Source organism: Bidens hawaiensis, unplaced genomic scaffold, assembly GCF_021521415.1.
Source record: "Bidens hawaiensis isolate Kalapana, Puna unplaced genomic scaffold, B.hawaiensis_p1.1 tig00000657_1, whole genome shotgun sequence".
Taxonomy (NCBI): Eukaryota; Viridiplantae; Streptophyta; class Magnoliopsida; order Asterales; family Asteraceae; genus Bidens; species Bidens hawaiensis.
Genome location: NW_027491039.1, coordinates 4803639 through 4819935, shown reverse-complemented (window position 1 = coordinate 4819935; position 16297 = coordinate 4803639).

The window sequence follows — 16297 nt, the reverse complement described above, 5'->3', positions numbered from 1 at the left end:
ATATGCCTTAGGATATTTTAGACTCGTTCATGGTCTTGTGTCCTTAAGGTTACATACATTATTGATGGTCTAGACTCGAGGATGTTAGTAGACTTGGCAGTAATTGAATATGAGTAGACCTATTTGTGTTTGCATGCACTGATGTTACGTATTGGGTTGTACGTGTGCTCGACCCTGATGTTATTACTTGGATGAGATGTTACGTGTTTGGGTTGTACGTGTGCTCGACCCTGATGTTATTACTTGGATGAGATGCTACGTGTTGGGTTGTACGTGTGCTCGACCCTGATGTTATTACTTGGATGAGATGTTACGAGTTTGGGTTGTACGTGTGCTCGACCCTGATGTTATTATTTGGACGGTATTTATAGGGATATAAATATATGGATGTATATAGATGTCTAAGTACGAATACTTAGTGTTGATGATGGCCTAACTATTCGTATCCCGTATTATATTTTAAACTCTTGGAATGTTATATAATCCAGTTTTTATATTTAAACTCTTGGAATGTTTTAAAATCTCGTTTTTATATTTAAACTCTTGGAATGTTTTTATAATCTAGTTTTTATATTTAAACTCTTGGAATGTTTTATAATCCAGTTTTTATATTTAAACTCTTGGAATGTTTTATAATCTCGTTTTTATATTTAAACTCTTGGAATGTTTTATAATCCAGTTTTTATATTTAAACTCTTGGAATGTTTTATTATCCCGTTTTTATATTTAAACTCTTGGAATGTTTTATAATCCAGTTTTTATATTTAAACTCTTGGAATGTTTTATAATCTCGTTTTTATATTTAAACTCTTGGAATGTTTTATAATCCAGTTTTTATATTTAGACTCTTGGAATGTTTTATAATCTTGTTTTTATATTTAAACTCTTGGAATGTTTTATAATCCCGTTTTGATATTTAAACTCTTGAAATGTTTTTAAATGAATTTATATAGGCTTGCTAGCATAAGGTAGGTCTTGGGATGTTATATATATATATATATATATATATATATATATATATATATATATATATATATATATGTATATACATTATTGCTTGGCCTATATTTGGCGATGTTGTAGTCGTTACGACTACTGATGTTGTGTATGCCTACTTTGTGTTTGCATGCACTGATGTTACGTGTTTGGGTTGTACGTTTGCTCGACCCTGATGTTGAGCCGTGATCGGGTCAAATATATTACTTGGGGAAGACCCGGGGTGAGGAGGCCCGCATCACGTGCTTGGATGTATGAACCGTGGTCGGGTCAAATATATTACTTGGGGAAGACCCGGGGTGAGGAGGCCCGTATCACGTGTTTGGATGTTAAACCGCGACCGAGTCAAATATATTACTTGGGGATGACCCGGGGTGAGGAGGCTCGTGTTGCGTGATTTTGTTTTATTAAACTGTGACCGAGTCAAATATATTACTTGGGGATGACCCGGGGTGAGGAGGCTCGTGTTGCATGATTTTAACGGTTTTGTTAAACCGCGGCCGGGTCAAATATATTACTCGGGGAAGACCCGGGGTGAGGAGGCCCGTGCTGTGTGAAAAGATGTTTAATGTTTTGTTCACTTATGATTTGGTAAAGAAAGGCTATTTATGATTTTATGGTCTCATGATTTTCCACTATATTTCATACTTATGGAATTTAAATTTTTAATGAATGTCGTTTATGAAAACTTGAACTCACTCAGCTCAAGCTGACTTTGTGTGTATGTTAGATTGACTTTCAGGTTAAGAAGTGGATGCTACCGCTTGGACGTGCTGGATGCTACTCGGGAGGTTGAAGGCATTTCTGGTCGAGGAATTCAAATAAAACAAATATTTTATTTACATTTGATTTTGGACACCTGTACCCGTGTTTGGGATATTTAAATACTTACACTTTTTCCGCTGTTATTTACTCTGAACTTGTTTTAAATAAAACGAATCGATTGGTTTAGAATTTTTGTGAATTTGTGGACGTGATTACCAACTGTAGGATTCCCGGGATTCGGGGTCTTACAGAAAAAGAGTTGTAGACATATAATACCGACCTGGAATTGAAGTTTGGATGGCAGGAAACGAGCTGGTCTTGCACGGAAATTGAGAAGAGAGGGGGAGGGGGCGCCGATCGGGATTTGGGTTAGGGTTTAGGATTATTATTTTTTTTTATGATATAATAACAATAATACATTCTAGCCCCTCCACTTTACTAATGTTTGAACTTGTAAGAAAAGTTAAGTAAGAACTCAGGTATGGCATAATATGATCATATATAAAATTTGGGGTTTATTGAAGAACCCTAACTATACTTTCTGGATTCACGTTTATTCGAGTTTTTATAGTCCTTTTTGGCTCAAAAAGGTACCTTGGCAAGATTGTTAGGTTCTGGGAATTTTACATGCTATTTTGGGAGTTATTTGGATCACTCAGTAATTTATCAGATTTTTCAGAAATTGTTTGGTATAAACGAACGATTTACGGGTTAAAAATATCATACAAAATGAATTTTTATAAATTATTAAATTAGCAAATAATTCCATATATGTTTTTATAAAAATCTACATATTTTAATTAGTGAGTGTATAAATTTTCGTAATTTAACATAAATGGATAATTAGTTGTGCTAATTTGAAAGTTAAACAAATTCAAATCTGATAAAACCGACAGGTTTGTGATTAACGAATATGTTGGAATATCAAAACACAAGAGTGATCAAAAATCATATTTTTAGGTTAATTAAGTAAAACCAAACTTTTTGTGAAAATTCAGGACAATTTGAATGAACTGTGCGTGTTTTTCTCCAAACCAGCCCGAATAAATGGAAATGAGCCCCGTGAATCCAGACATCTAATTTATGATTTCTCTTTATAAATTTAATCATTTTATAAACCAACACGTTTACCCGAGCTTATATGGTCATACCTGTTTTCTAAACGCATAAACGATCAACTTGGCTCAGCAAGTGAAACGGTGAAACTAAGCCAAGTTCGATATTAAATACTAGACGTTGAACAACGTCATAATCTAAGCCTATTGATAGGTTCTAGGGGTGACATCTGTACCTAGATTAGATATACAACCCAGATTAGTATGAAGATTATAATAATATTAAAATATTAGTATTATTATAATATTGATTATAGGGACTAAGCAATAGCGAGTGAGACGAAACACGAGCTGATACAATACTGAATACCTACTAAATCGTTAGTTTTATGACCCTTCTTTTTATACAGTTTTATGAGTTTTTGGGGTGAAAAGCATGTTTTATTATGTATATACATACCTGAAAGATGTGATGATGTGAATTATCAAAGTGCTAACACATGAAATTCTTCACTAACATAGTGATTAACTTCGAGCCAATGGCTTGTGAATAATACTATTGGTTTGACAAACTCAAACGGAGCCTGCACGGTTTGTTGAGACTTTACCCCATTTGCACAGGACCATAATTATACAAACAAGCTATGTATTGTTAGACATGGCTACTTGGGACATGTTGTGTGTCACACCCCAACCTAAGGCGAAAATGTCGAGGTGTGAACCGATTGCTCACAGCTCAAAGATACTATCATAAATAAATGGCAATATCTATTAAATTAATTATTTCAAATTATAGTGCACAAATATTCATAACGCAAACAAATAATTTAAAACAAATAATCCAATCATGATTTAAATAAAGATAGTCTTCGTTAAGTTTCCTAAGGTCTTTTCACGTCAAGCTTCAAATCACACGATAACCTGCATATGTGTAGAAAATGGAATAGAGTTTGTCAAAAACACATGTTGAGTGAAATGATCACCAATTTTCATAAATAATAGTAGTATATATATAATATGTGATAAATGTTAAATGCGTAAACAAACATATGTGAGTAATAATCAATCAAACCATAAATAAACCATAGACATGATAGTGTGCCATTTAACCGTTGCCTTACAAACATATGTGAGTAATAATCAATCAACCTCTATGACGGCATCTGCGCACTCGAAGACGTTCATTATGATGTCTGATTTAAAGATAACTCGGATGTTATTCATGGACGGCTATGTGTGTTTAGTGACTCGTCGATTTTTCGTGATATAATGAGATTCGTTAGCTCCACTCTCGAGATTCCGTTCACGAAACCGTTACCTCACTGCCGACAGGAGCACCGGCGAAATCCGCCGTGTGTTGAAAATGAGAATGATGAATTGAGACTGAGAATAAGAACATGTACCAGTGTAGCTGCCAGAGTTTCTGAAACTCGTCGGTGCCGGAGAAGTCACATGTGAAGTTGTTGGACTAATCTATCAGGGACGTCATGTTTTATGTTTGAATTTTGATGTTGATTTGATTATCTTAAATATATACAAAAAAATTAACAATTATATATATAACAGTAATAATTATATATGGAAAGTGTGTTATTATAGATGGGGAAGGTCGTATGTTGAAGATTGAGATTTTATAGTCAGACAGATTTGATGTAGTTTTTATGTGAAACTCCCAAATCATAAAATTAATAGTTGATCATCAAATTTTTAGATAACATGAAAGTGTGGAAAGTTGGGGACAGTAGAGGTTGCACGCCAACTGTTTGATGAAATGCCGAAGAGGAATAATGTGTCATGAAGTGTTATGATTAACGGGTATGTACAGGTCGGGTTGTTAAAATAAGGGCTGGATGTGTTTAATGAGATGTTGGAACACGGGTTCCAGCCAAATCATTTGTGCATTGCGGTAGTGATGTTTTTAGTGTTTAAAGTTGATGTATTATTATGATGTTTATCATGTTCAACATAGTGTGTTATTGTTCTTGATGTTCTTGGTCTTGTGTTTTAAAACTGGATTAAATTTTGGATTAAAGTTAAAACACACTGTAATATGTCTTATGATTTTTTTGGTGATGTGTTTTAAATTTGGAATAAAAAAATAATAATTATAGATTGATCATGTTTTCATATATAATATAACACACTAGACGAATATGCCCCTAGAGTGTAATAAAACAAGAATTAAAAAAAAACACACAACCTAAAAAACACACTTTCCATCTAGACCATCGGATCATCAAATCTAACGCACCAGATTATTGTTACACTTTTTAGACACACTTCACTTCTTATTATAACTCCACCCTATATATATATATATATATATATATATATATATATATATATATAAAGATGAATAACTTTACAGAATACAACTTACCCGGATAATGTTTAAATCGATGAGAAACGAAAGTCGATGGTTGAGAATGCTTGAAAGTCAAACACCAAAGCTTATTTATTCGAGTATTATGACAAAACCGAAGAGGAATATGTAGGGCAGAGGTAGGTGACAGCTGAGCATGTATCATTAGGGTTTAGGGAAGTTTGTGGCAGAAGACATAAGTCTTGTTTATATAGAATACACAAAAACAAACCATATTTAGTTAGTTTACTCGTTTAGGAAACCGAATAAGCTTTTAACGATCAAATCAATATAATATGCAGCCATAAATCAACCTTGAGGAAGGGGTAATGTATGTGGACAAGTATTTAGTATATGTTAGATTTCTTGGGGCTTAAAACACTCTATATAGTCCAAAAATAATCGATTTCGTACAAAAGACGAACTAGGAAACAAATAACAAACAAACAAACTTTGCAGGCATGTAGAGGTGTCGCGCGGCGCTTCGGCAACAAAAAGAGAAATTTGATTTTTTTTTACGACTTTAGTCCCTAAACTTCTTAAAAAAGGTCTATTTCTTGATTAATTTGAAGTTTAAACAAAGAATAAACAACTTTAAGAACATAAAGGGTACAAAATGAAAATACAAATCTTAAATACTTATAATTGTTTGATCTTATAAATGATAAGGATCTGAATAATGTTCTCGAATTGGGTTATATGTAAACGAATACGAGTTTGAAAAATCCGGGATGTTACATTGTGGGCGGAAGGGGGCCACAATGGTTGATTGCGCGTGGGAAACGGAGGCACGCAGCACGAACGAACATCCAAAGCTTCACTGTAGCTAAGCATAATTACATCACATACATACATACATACATACATATTGTAAGACCCCGAATCCCGGGAATCCTACAGTTGATAATCATTTCCAAGATTTCACAAAAATTTAAAACCTAAAGCAATTCATTTTATTTAAAACAAGTTCAGAGTAAATAAACAGCGGAAAATTCATAACTATCATAAATTCCCCAAAACCGGGAAAAACAACAAATGATAAACAATGGAAAAAGTTAAGTATTAAAATCCCATGACCAAATTTAAGGTAAAATGTTCTTTTTATTATAAGGTCTCGACTAGGAATGCCTTCAACCGTCCGAGTAGTCTCTTGCACGTCCAACCGATAATCCTAAATCCTTACCCTGTAAATCAAACTATTGAGCTGAGTGAGTTCAAGTTTTAATAAGTGACATGTATAAATCATTCCAAGATTTTAAGTATAAAACGGTATATGGAATAATAGGCACATGGATAAATGATAAGTAAATATATGTGTAATAGCCAAATAATATAATCATTGTCGAACACGCGTACGAATCTCCCCCCACGGGATTTAAGAACCCGAGTAGTATAGTTGGTCCACACACGGTACGACCCAAGCACATGATATGGGATTTTAAGAACCCGTTATAATGATGATAATGCCACACGAGCCTCCCCCCCCCCCCAACGGGATTTAAGAACCCGCCACGGGATTTAAGAACCCGAGTCGTATAGTTGGCCTGGCCAAAATCACCATACACACAAAGAACTAATTAATAATACCAATTGTAGGCCATAGAGTAACATACACACACACACATATATATATATATGTATATATACTAGTGGGAGTGCCCGCGCGTTGCGGCGGGATGCCATAGGGTCATATGAGGGTGTTAGCGATGATGTATTTGTTGTTGGGTCAATTCAAGAACAGGATATAAGTTATAAATACTTAGTTATTTTTTAGTTTACAATACCATAATCTCTATTTATAGCAAAACTAATTAAAAGCGTTATATTACCCACGTGTTGCAAAGGAGTCCACCAAATGCATTACCTGCTTGGATAAATTTTAATGTGTTAAATTTAAAGATTTAATAAAAAGAAAGCGGATCAAACCAAGTCGAGAGGCATCCATGACCCATAATGAAGAAAAAAAATCAATATATGAGAAACTGATGCATAATTTTTTTTAAATACATACATGTATATAAGCATATTTTAAGTATGTGTCCAAGTAAGAAATTTAAAAAGAAAGCGCATGTTAATGGCAGAGACGCGACGGATATTCGGTCGTTAGTGTTCAGTTTGTTATAGCAGAATTTATAATCGTTATAGTCAAATTTGCGTCAAAGAAGATATATAATGCAAATAAGAAGTGTATTGTGGCCTCTCCTTTTTAATAGTATAATCAAATTTAGTCAAATGTTTTTTTTTAACATTGTATCAAAATTAAAAATGAAAAAAGAACTTCAAGATTTAAATAGTTGGATTAAAATCCAAAAATCATTCGAAATTACTTGTAATGAAACGATCACAAGAGAAATCACACAATATGCTTCCTTCGCGCGTTGCAGTGGAGACGCAATTAAAATTCGGTCGGGAGGGGTTCGGTTCGTTATGGTACTCGCATTTGCTATAGCAAAGTTTATGGCCGATATAGTCCATGATACAAAAGGTAAGAGATTTATATGCCAACATTCGCAATGTGACTCGTTTCTTACTTTAGAAATTGATGTTGTTCGTTGCTCCATAGCTTCGTGTTTCGCAACCCTAATTACATTTTTTTATATAAAATTTATAAGAAAGTTTTATACGGAACAAAACAAAAAACAAACGCACCACAATGTGATACTCTAATTTAACCCGTCCTGTGGTCTCATGTTGTCAAACTCATCTATGCAGACAACCCTAATGCCATAGCTTCGTTCAGGTAAAACTCATGATAAATATCATATGCAATTTCATGTTGAATAAAGACTTAATTTGTAAGGACCTACACTCTATCGTCAAAAATGACAGAAGCTGAAGCACAACAAGAGATGAACCTTTTCTAAAAGTATATAGAACTTATATGAGTTGTATTGTCATCAAATTTAATAAACTATGCTTTTAGACTTTTAGTTTCACTTAGGAAAAACAAAGTGATAGTGTAAAGTGGTCTATAATCATAAGTGAGCCGCCAAATGATCATGTAACATGATTCAAGAATAAAGTCGTCGTCGTCGTCATGTCCAAAAAAATGAGAGTATATATTTTGCAAATTTTATCATTACATATTTACAATATGCAAATATTCAACAAATACAAAACTTCAAATCGAAATTTCAACTAAACAAACGAAATTCAAAGAATGAATCCATGAAAAATAATGCATAGCTTAAAAAAAACAAATATGAAAGGTCTTCATTCATCCCTTTAGAGATTTCATCAAGAACCGTTGGTTAATCGACCTGAGAATTTAACGAACTCTACTCCATCTTAACCAAAATTTCTACAAGAAAAAAAATTTGAGAACTTAACAGACTCTACTCATCTTACCAAATAGGGATGAGCTCGGGATGGTACCGGTACCGGTACCGATCCTGAAATTTGGAAATAGTTGGTACTGGTACCGAAATGTTCGGTTCGGTACCGGTATTTCGTGAAAAAATGGGGAAATACCGGTACCGTATCGATACCGAAAACACAAAACTACCGATTCGGTACCATCGGTACCAAATCGGTACCGAATTCGGTACGGTACCGGTACCAATCGGTATCCGTACCAAAAACGCTCATCCCTGTTACCAAAATAGTCAAGTGGCTGTCAGTGATGCTAAAATGTAAGTGGTAAGTGAAGCTAAAATTGTAAAACAATTCATATTATAAAGTATGGATTGTCAAGGAGTATAAACTTAATAATAAAAGATTAAGTAAAATGAGAAGACAAAAGAACAGAACTCTGGTGAAAGCTGTTCTGATGGAGCAGAAAGTGGACGTTAAACTAAAACCAAATCTCATCATGTATCTATTTGAAAGCCTGTAAAAATGATGCATTATAAACTTTGATTGATGAATTAGCAACACCGGAAGTTAATAAAGTAACGAATAAATGGGTACCGTGTCACAATAGCTTCCCCAACTTATCCACCCTTTAGGAAGGTTCTTAAAAAGGCTGATGGCATTTGAATATGAAAGATTGGCGCCTTCACAATCATTTAGCTTCAACAAAAAGTCACCTTTGATGCGGAAAGTTTCTGCTTTGTGTTTGACATGAAAGCATTCTAGATTAGTATTGTTAATTAAATTAAGACCATGTGTAAGCTCTCCCTTCATTTCTAGATATGTCTTTGCTTGCTCCCTGATCTTAACAAACGCCTCCTACAAACATCACAAATTGCTTATATTCAAATTATATATCTGTAACAAGAATTATAGTAACAAAATGCATATCAGTATACCTGCACAACAATAGCTTCTAGAAGCTCATAGAAACTGGGCCAAATTTGTTAATCTTCAAATTGTATAAGGAAACCATCAGATTGGACATTAAAGAATCATGAGGCCAAAACTCCAAATATCGCTTTTATAATTAAAAGCACACCACCAGTTCCCTTTCAGGCTTAGTAGCCAAGCTACATTTTATTACTGATTTAGCAATGAATTAGTTGCTCAGTATAAATACCCGTTTTTAATTGGGTTGGATTTCTAGAAAGTCAAACTTTAGCTTGAAGAAAAAAGCACATATGTAGGAGCAAAACTTTCAGTCCATAGCCAAAACTTCTAAAACTTAAATGTAAAACTTGTTATGCAATAGTATAACGCAAAGAAATAAAGAAATCGTCAACAATATATATTGCTAAATATTATTTTGTATAAACATGCAGACTCAAGTTCATGATTCAATGTTATTGAAACCATATTTGCAGCTGTTAATGCACTTCTAAAAATTTTGGGAGATAATTCGGCTACGAACACAAATTCAGTTTCAGACTCCCATGGACTCTAATGGTCCAATTTCCTTGAATGTGTAACAAACTAACAATATATACAAAAAAGGGTAAAAATGGCCATGCACACATACTTTACATAAAATCTGCCACCAATACCCGGCTTGTGCACCTAACATTAGTTTAGGTAAGAAACCTCGGTGCAAATAAAAATCAAAAGTTAATTGTTCTACAGTCAAAGCATAAAACTCGTTAAACTGAAACAAAAACTATGTGAACATCGCTTACCGTTTTATCTTTTTCGGTAAAAGTAGGCATGTCAATATTAACTTGCGAGGAATTGAGACTAATAAAGGACCCGACTAAAGTTGCAGAGTTATTTATCTTGCAATCAGCATCATTCCCATCCACTTAGTCAGTCTGCTCAAATCCAGTCATAAACAAATCATTTACAATTTCAAAATATGATTTTGCATGTGATTGTTTAAAATGGGACATGTAGGTGTGAAAAGTATATGTTTTGCTAACTACTATAGTTTTTAAAAGGAGTGAAAACAAAAGGAAATTTCATACCTCCCGTTAAACCGACGGGGTTTCACTTCCGATGAACAAGCATTGACCAACAAAAAATGGTGTCACCCTTCTTCACAACCTGTAAAAGCAACATAGACAGTCTCATAAGCATATAAAGGACACTAAAGGATCATAATTAAACATGAAAACATATATGTTTATGGATCGTATAGAGTCCAGAATGCAAAAATCTCAAGAAATTTTGTTGGTTTGATGGATCAGATGACCGGGGTTACTTAAGATAAAAGCAATATAGATGATAAATTGTGGAATTAGATTACCTAGGATGAAAATGCTGGCCATGGTACTCAGTCTAGGCCGAAAACTACCCCTCAAAAATTAATCCACATAAGCCTTAGCCCTAATCGGATAATAGTGATAACCAATTTGAATTGAGATAGCAACTTATAAGGGAGGGTCGAAACTGTCATCGACGATCGAGTTGTGAAATGTAACATGAAGCCGGTGCTTGATTCAATTGATGAGCTATTATGATGATTTCACCGTAACTGTTAAATTCAATTCAATTGATTGCAATTGAAGTTTGAGAATAGCATATAATTAACAAGGGTGGGTTGCAATAAATGGAGGTCGGAGTATAATCGACGGTTGTCTGAAACTGAAGTTTGAAAGTCACCGGCCATGAACCCTAGTAAATACAAGAGCGTCCGAACGAGAGAGAGTAAGGAAGGTGAAAGGTCTCCTGTATGCGTTACAATGTAATATAGATATAAGTAAGTCCGAAATACGAACTAATATAAGCACGTCTACATGTATTCATTAATACTAGGAGTAATGACATCCTCGAGCCTAGAGCATAAGTAATATATATAACCTTAAGGAATTTAAGACAAGTCTAAAATATCCTAAGGCCTACAATATAATCCACACCTGGTTTCATAAATGCACAAATAATAGCAAGGCTATACCATATCCATCAAATAGTTTTAAACGATTAAAATCGGGTAAAATTGTAATTGAGTGTGTATGCCAGCCCAAAACGTAAAAAAGAGTTAAAAAGGGACATCATGAACTCACCTGACACGAGGCACACAATCAACAACGGGATAGAAAATCTCTAATCAAATCCACAATTCACAACCTGTCGAATTGCACACAAAGATTACTAACTAAACTGTACCGACTCGTTTATCTTACCAGGCGTTCTAACATGATTTGATTGACCTAAAGCCTTGACCTTACCAAATTCAATTATATCAGCCCCCGAGGCCAAGTACTTACCAAAACCACCCTTATTTAATTCCGGGGACAAAGGATTTCCAAACAACATTTGAAAGTTGTTAATTGTATCGAATAAGCGCGTTAACGAGTTGTTTATGCACTTAGCAACCAACTCAGCCTCTTGTTGACCAAATTTAATAAAATCACAGCCAACAATCGCACACCACATCTCACGAGTTGAATGGGTCGGTAATTCGCATGTACAACGCACAAACTACCAATTAAACGCGAATTTGCGTTGTACCGACCTGTTTGAGTAACTGACAACCAATTCAGCCCCATTAACTAAAAAAATAGTTTTTCACAGCCAACAAATCATACTGAGGCTACAACATCTGAATTGGTTGTTAATCCCCTCAAACAACGCGCTACACGCAACAATTAACAAACTAGACAACCGAAATCCTAGTTTTCAATCTATTGACAATTGATCAATCAAACGAGCTTCATAACTCACGATACTAAAGTATAATACATATGACATACCTAGGAATATGACGGAGCAAAACCTCACTTTAAACAGCCCCGACAAGAACACAATTGGACAGGCACCAGTTAAGCCTAAAATGAACGGATCGATCAATAACGAGTATAACATGCAGATTTTAGCATTGAAAGATGTATTTTATTACATAGAAAAAACATACAACTAAATTATGAAATTATTACCTGAGTTGCATAAATATCTTAGGTTTATAAAAATGTTTTTATTATATTTTTACAGTGGACAAAAAAATCCTAAATATTCCTCCAACACAGAGAGGTACATGCAGCTATTTCAGTACGCAACAAAATGGTTTTATTTGTTTAAAAATTATTACCAAACCAAATTAAACAATTCCAATTGGGTTGTAATCTTAACTCAAAATATGATGTTCCAAAAGTGGAAAAAACGAATTTGGACTTGTCATAAAAGAGTTATGATGTTGGGAAGACAGACCAGAATCCGTCACCCCGCATCAGCTTTGACACACGTTTTTATAAAATCATAAAAACCATTCAAATCTTGTCCAAAAATTACAAATTATACCTTACTTTCTAGACTCAAAGTAGAATATCATGGAATCAAGAATAGATTAAAAACAATCAATTTTTATCGAGTTACAGACCAAACAATAAACGAGTACGAATCTATCAGAAATTGTTTTAATCAAAACTCAAACCCTAACATGTTTATGACATCTATAGGGTTCAATAAAGGGTTTAATGGTGAAAAAGAGTTGTATTAGGGTATGACCAACTTGGAATTAGTCGGGAGATGGCTGGAATATGCTTGAGATGGCACAAAAACCGAGGTGATGGGGGCTGCAAACCTGCGATCGGACAGGAGGGAATGAGGAGCAAGGTTAGGTTTTAATTATAATATATTTACACCCTCCAAGATGTCTTGATTCTAAAGGTTAATTAATATGACTTTTAAAGATGACTAAGAGGTCCCTAAAGATGTCAGATCGGGTCTCGGTTAAAATACAAACTTACAAGGCATAAATCCATTTAACGAAATTTACCGGCATTACACATACATACATACATACATACATATTACACATACATACATACATACATACATACATACATACATACATACATTCATGTGTATATACAAAGTATGACTTGTGAATACGCATAACTGATTTCTTGAAACTCGTGAAACTCACCAACTATGTATAGTTGACCCGTTTTAAAGTGTTTTTTAGGTATACCAAAGTTGGAATAAACTGATGATGTGCTACCTGTTCTGAAATGTGATCGGTGCTATGTGAATAGATACAAGCGTACTAGTAAGGAGTGGGAGTTAGTGAATTTATCTTTTTTGTATCACCTAGATTGTTAACGAAGATAGAACAATGTAATATAATGTAAATTAGTTGTAATGTTTCTTTATAAACAATGTGGTTGATACCAGAGGTGTGTTGAATTCCCGTTTTACACTTCCGCATTTGCTAGTCTGGGTGTGACAGTTATTTATCAAAATTTTGTTAAATAATACACTTTTATCACAATTCCCAACAATTATTGCTGCCCTTTAAGTGATACACGTGTACTTAGTTTAGTTTTAGATAACCATGGTCAGTTTCAACAATAAAGTGATTAAAATAGAGAATGATCCAACCCTAGCTCATCAACACAAGCTGGATACACATACCAAAGAGATATAATCAAAGTGAACACTCATAATACACGAAGTAAAGAATTAACAATTTGCTTATCGGGTTCCAGTTTTCATTGATCAGTCAAAATACACAAAGTAAAGAATTAACGATATCATACATAAGAAAATCATGATTGCAACTTAATCAATAAGGGACCTAAAAGTAGTTATCATTATAAAAACATGACTAAACAAATATAAACATAGGTTTAATGTGTTTAAACCTAAATAATTATAATTATTTAAACATAAGTCATGAGTTAATTTTTTAAACATAGGTCATTAGTTAATGTACTTAAACCTAAATATCAACATTCCCGGTGCAAATGAGAAGCCCTTTCACAACAAATTCCTCCATTTTACATAATGGTGCAAACATAATTTTTTAATGTCCCCGATTAGCCGCATTAGCAACACCAACATAAACTCAATTTTTGTATCCCAATAATAATCACAAAATCCATGTTATGGCCACAAATACCCTTAATATCCAAAATAAATATTCGTCTTCTTCCAATTAGCTAACAAAAATGAAATTAATTATGATTATAAAGACAATAAACATACCGTCGTCGTCGATGGCAGGCTCGTATGACAGTTAAATCGAAAAAAATACAATTGGCAATCTTCTTTCTTACATGCTTCCATTTAAACATTCAACTCTGACATCATGATCTACAAACATTGAATAAACATTCAGATACATGTTTGAAGCAATTGGGAATATGAAATCGAAATAGTATGAAACCGATAAGAGAAGACAGTCTGATGCTTATATGAAATTAAATTCCATAAATCCTCGAATATAGAGCTGGAGAACGTCAACGAATCATCCTTCATCGATCCACCATGTTGTTATTGTATCACAACATTGATTTTAATCCGGCTATTAAGAATTAGGGCCGGCTATTAGGAATTAGATATTAAGAAAAACAAATCGGAGTAACTGTGAAAAGGAAATTAATTTTGTAATATAATACACCAGTGGAAATTAATAAACCCTAAATAAGGTATTGGTGGGGAAAATTTTTTTGAATGATTGTAAAGGTGACAGCTATCCAATTATGGATTCCTTTACTAGAGATGGTAGATATACTATATCTTTCTATTTTGTTCAACATATTTTTTTTGTATTTCACATTGTTTTATTACTTAAAAGTAAAAAAAGTATTTATTTTAACCCGTGTTTAACACTAGTATCTAACCTATATTATAATAAACAAAAATGATTGTTCAACCATATATCCCCCAATTAGCCAAATATTTTGCCAAGTGGCAATTCTATCTTTTCATCTTTAATTCTTAATTATTTTATTAATATAAATCATTTTAAACCTTTCGTAACTTATCCTTTTATTTAATTTTAACTTATCCCTTTATCCCTATCGCATATTTAATTTTAAGAAAAAAATGTTTCTTAATGACTTTCTTTTACAATATTTGTTTGAAAATTTTAATATAACATTTCATTGTTTTTTACAATTTAATAATTTATCCAGCATAATAGTCTTAATAATTTCATATTAAAAAGTGAATGCTTTAAATTTTATACTTAATTTTATTGTTATCTAAACTATAAACTACATTTATCATTTTAATTTTTGAAAATCATTCATGATTTTCAAAATCTTTCGCTTTTCAACTATAATTATAACTTCTATTATAATTCAAAAATAATAATAATAATAACAAAAATAATAGCATGGTCAAAAGCTTATAAACTAATTTTTATATAATCTTACTATCCTACGTGTTTTATTAATATTTGTTTATTTCACGTGGAAAAACAAATGTTTAAGTTTTGGACAACCATCCAACAACGGTAATTTTCATTGTCGGCCATGCAACATGCTTATGTGCTAGATAAATATCTTTAAAGGAAATATACAGATGAATATGACCAAAATATCTTAAGGTCGTTGTTATCCAAAACCTATATTGGTTTCATATTGTTTGAGATGTTTTGTTGTTTTGAAAAAGTGAAACGGGTTTTTTTATATTTAAGATAATGTTTTTTATGTTTTAAAGTGTTTTTTCAATTTTTGTGGATTAGCAACGTCTTAAACTCTTAGTATCCGATGTTTTGATTATATATATATATATATATATATATATATATATATATATAGGGTAAGGTTAAAATGAAAACCCATTTAAGTTGTGAAAACCCGCGAAAACCTTATGAAACATCATTTTTTTTGTTACATGTAATATATGTTGTAACATTTAATACAAAACATCGAAACATAAAAAAAAATGTTTTGCTGTTTTTTAACATTTTTTACTAATTTTTATATATGTTTTCAGAAGAAAAAAAAAGTTATATTTATATTTATATTTTTTATTCACTTTAATTGTGGACTAAAAGATTTAAACATTAATTAAAAACATGTGGTTGAAAATGGGTTTCTAG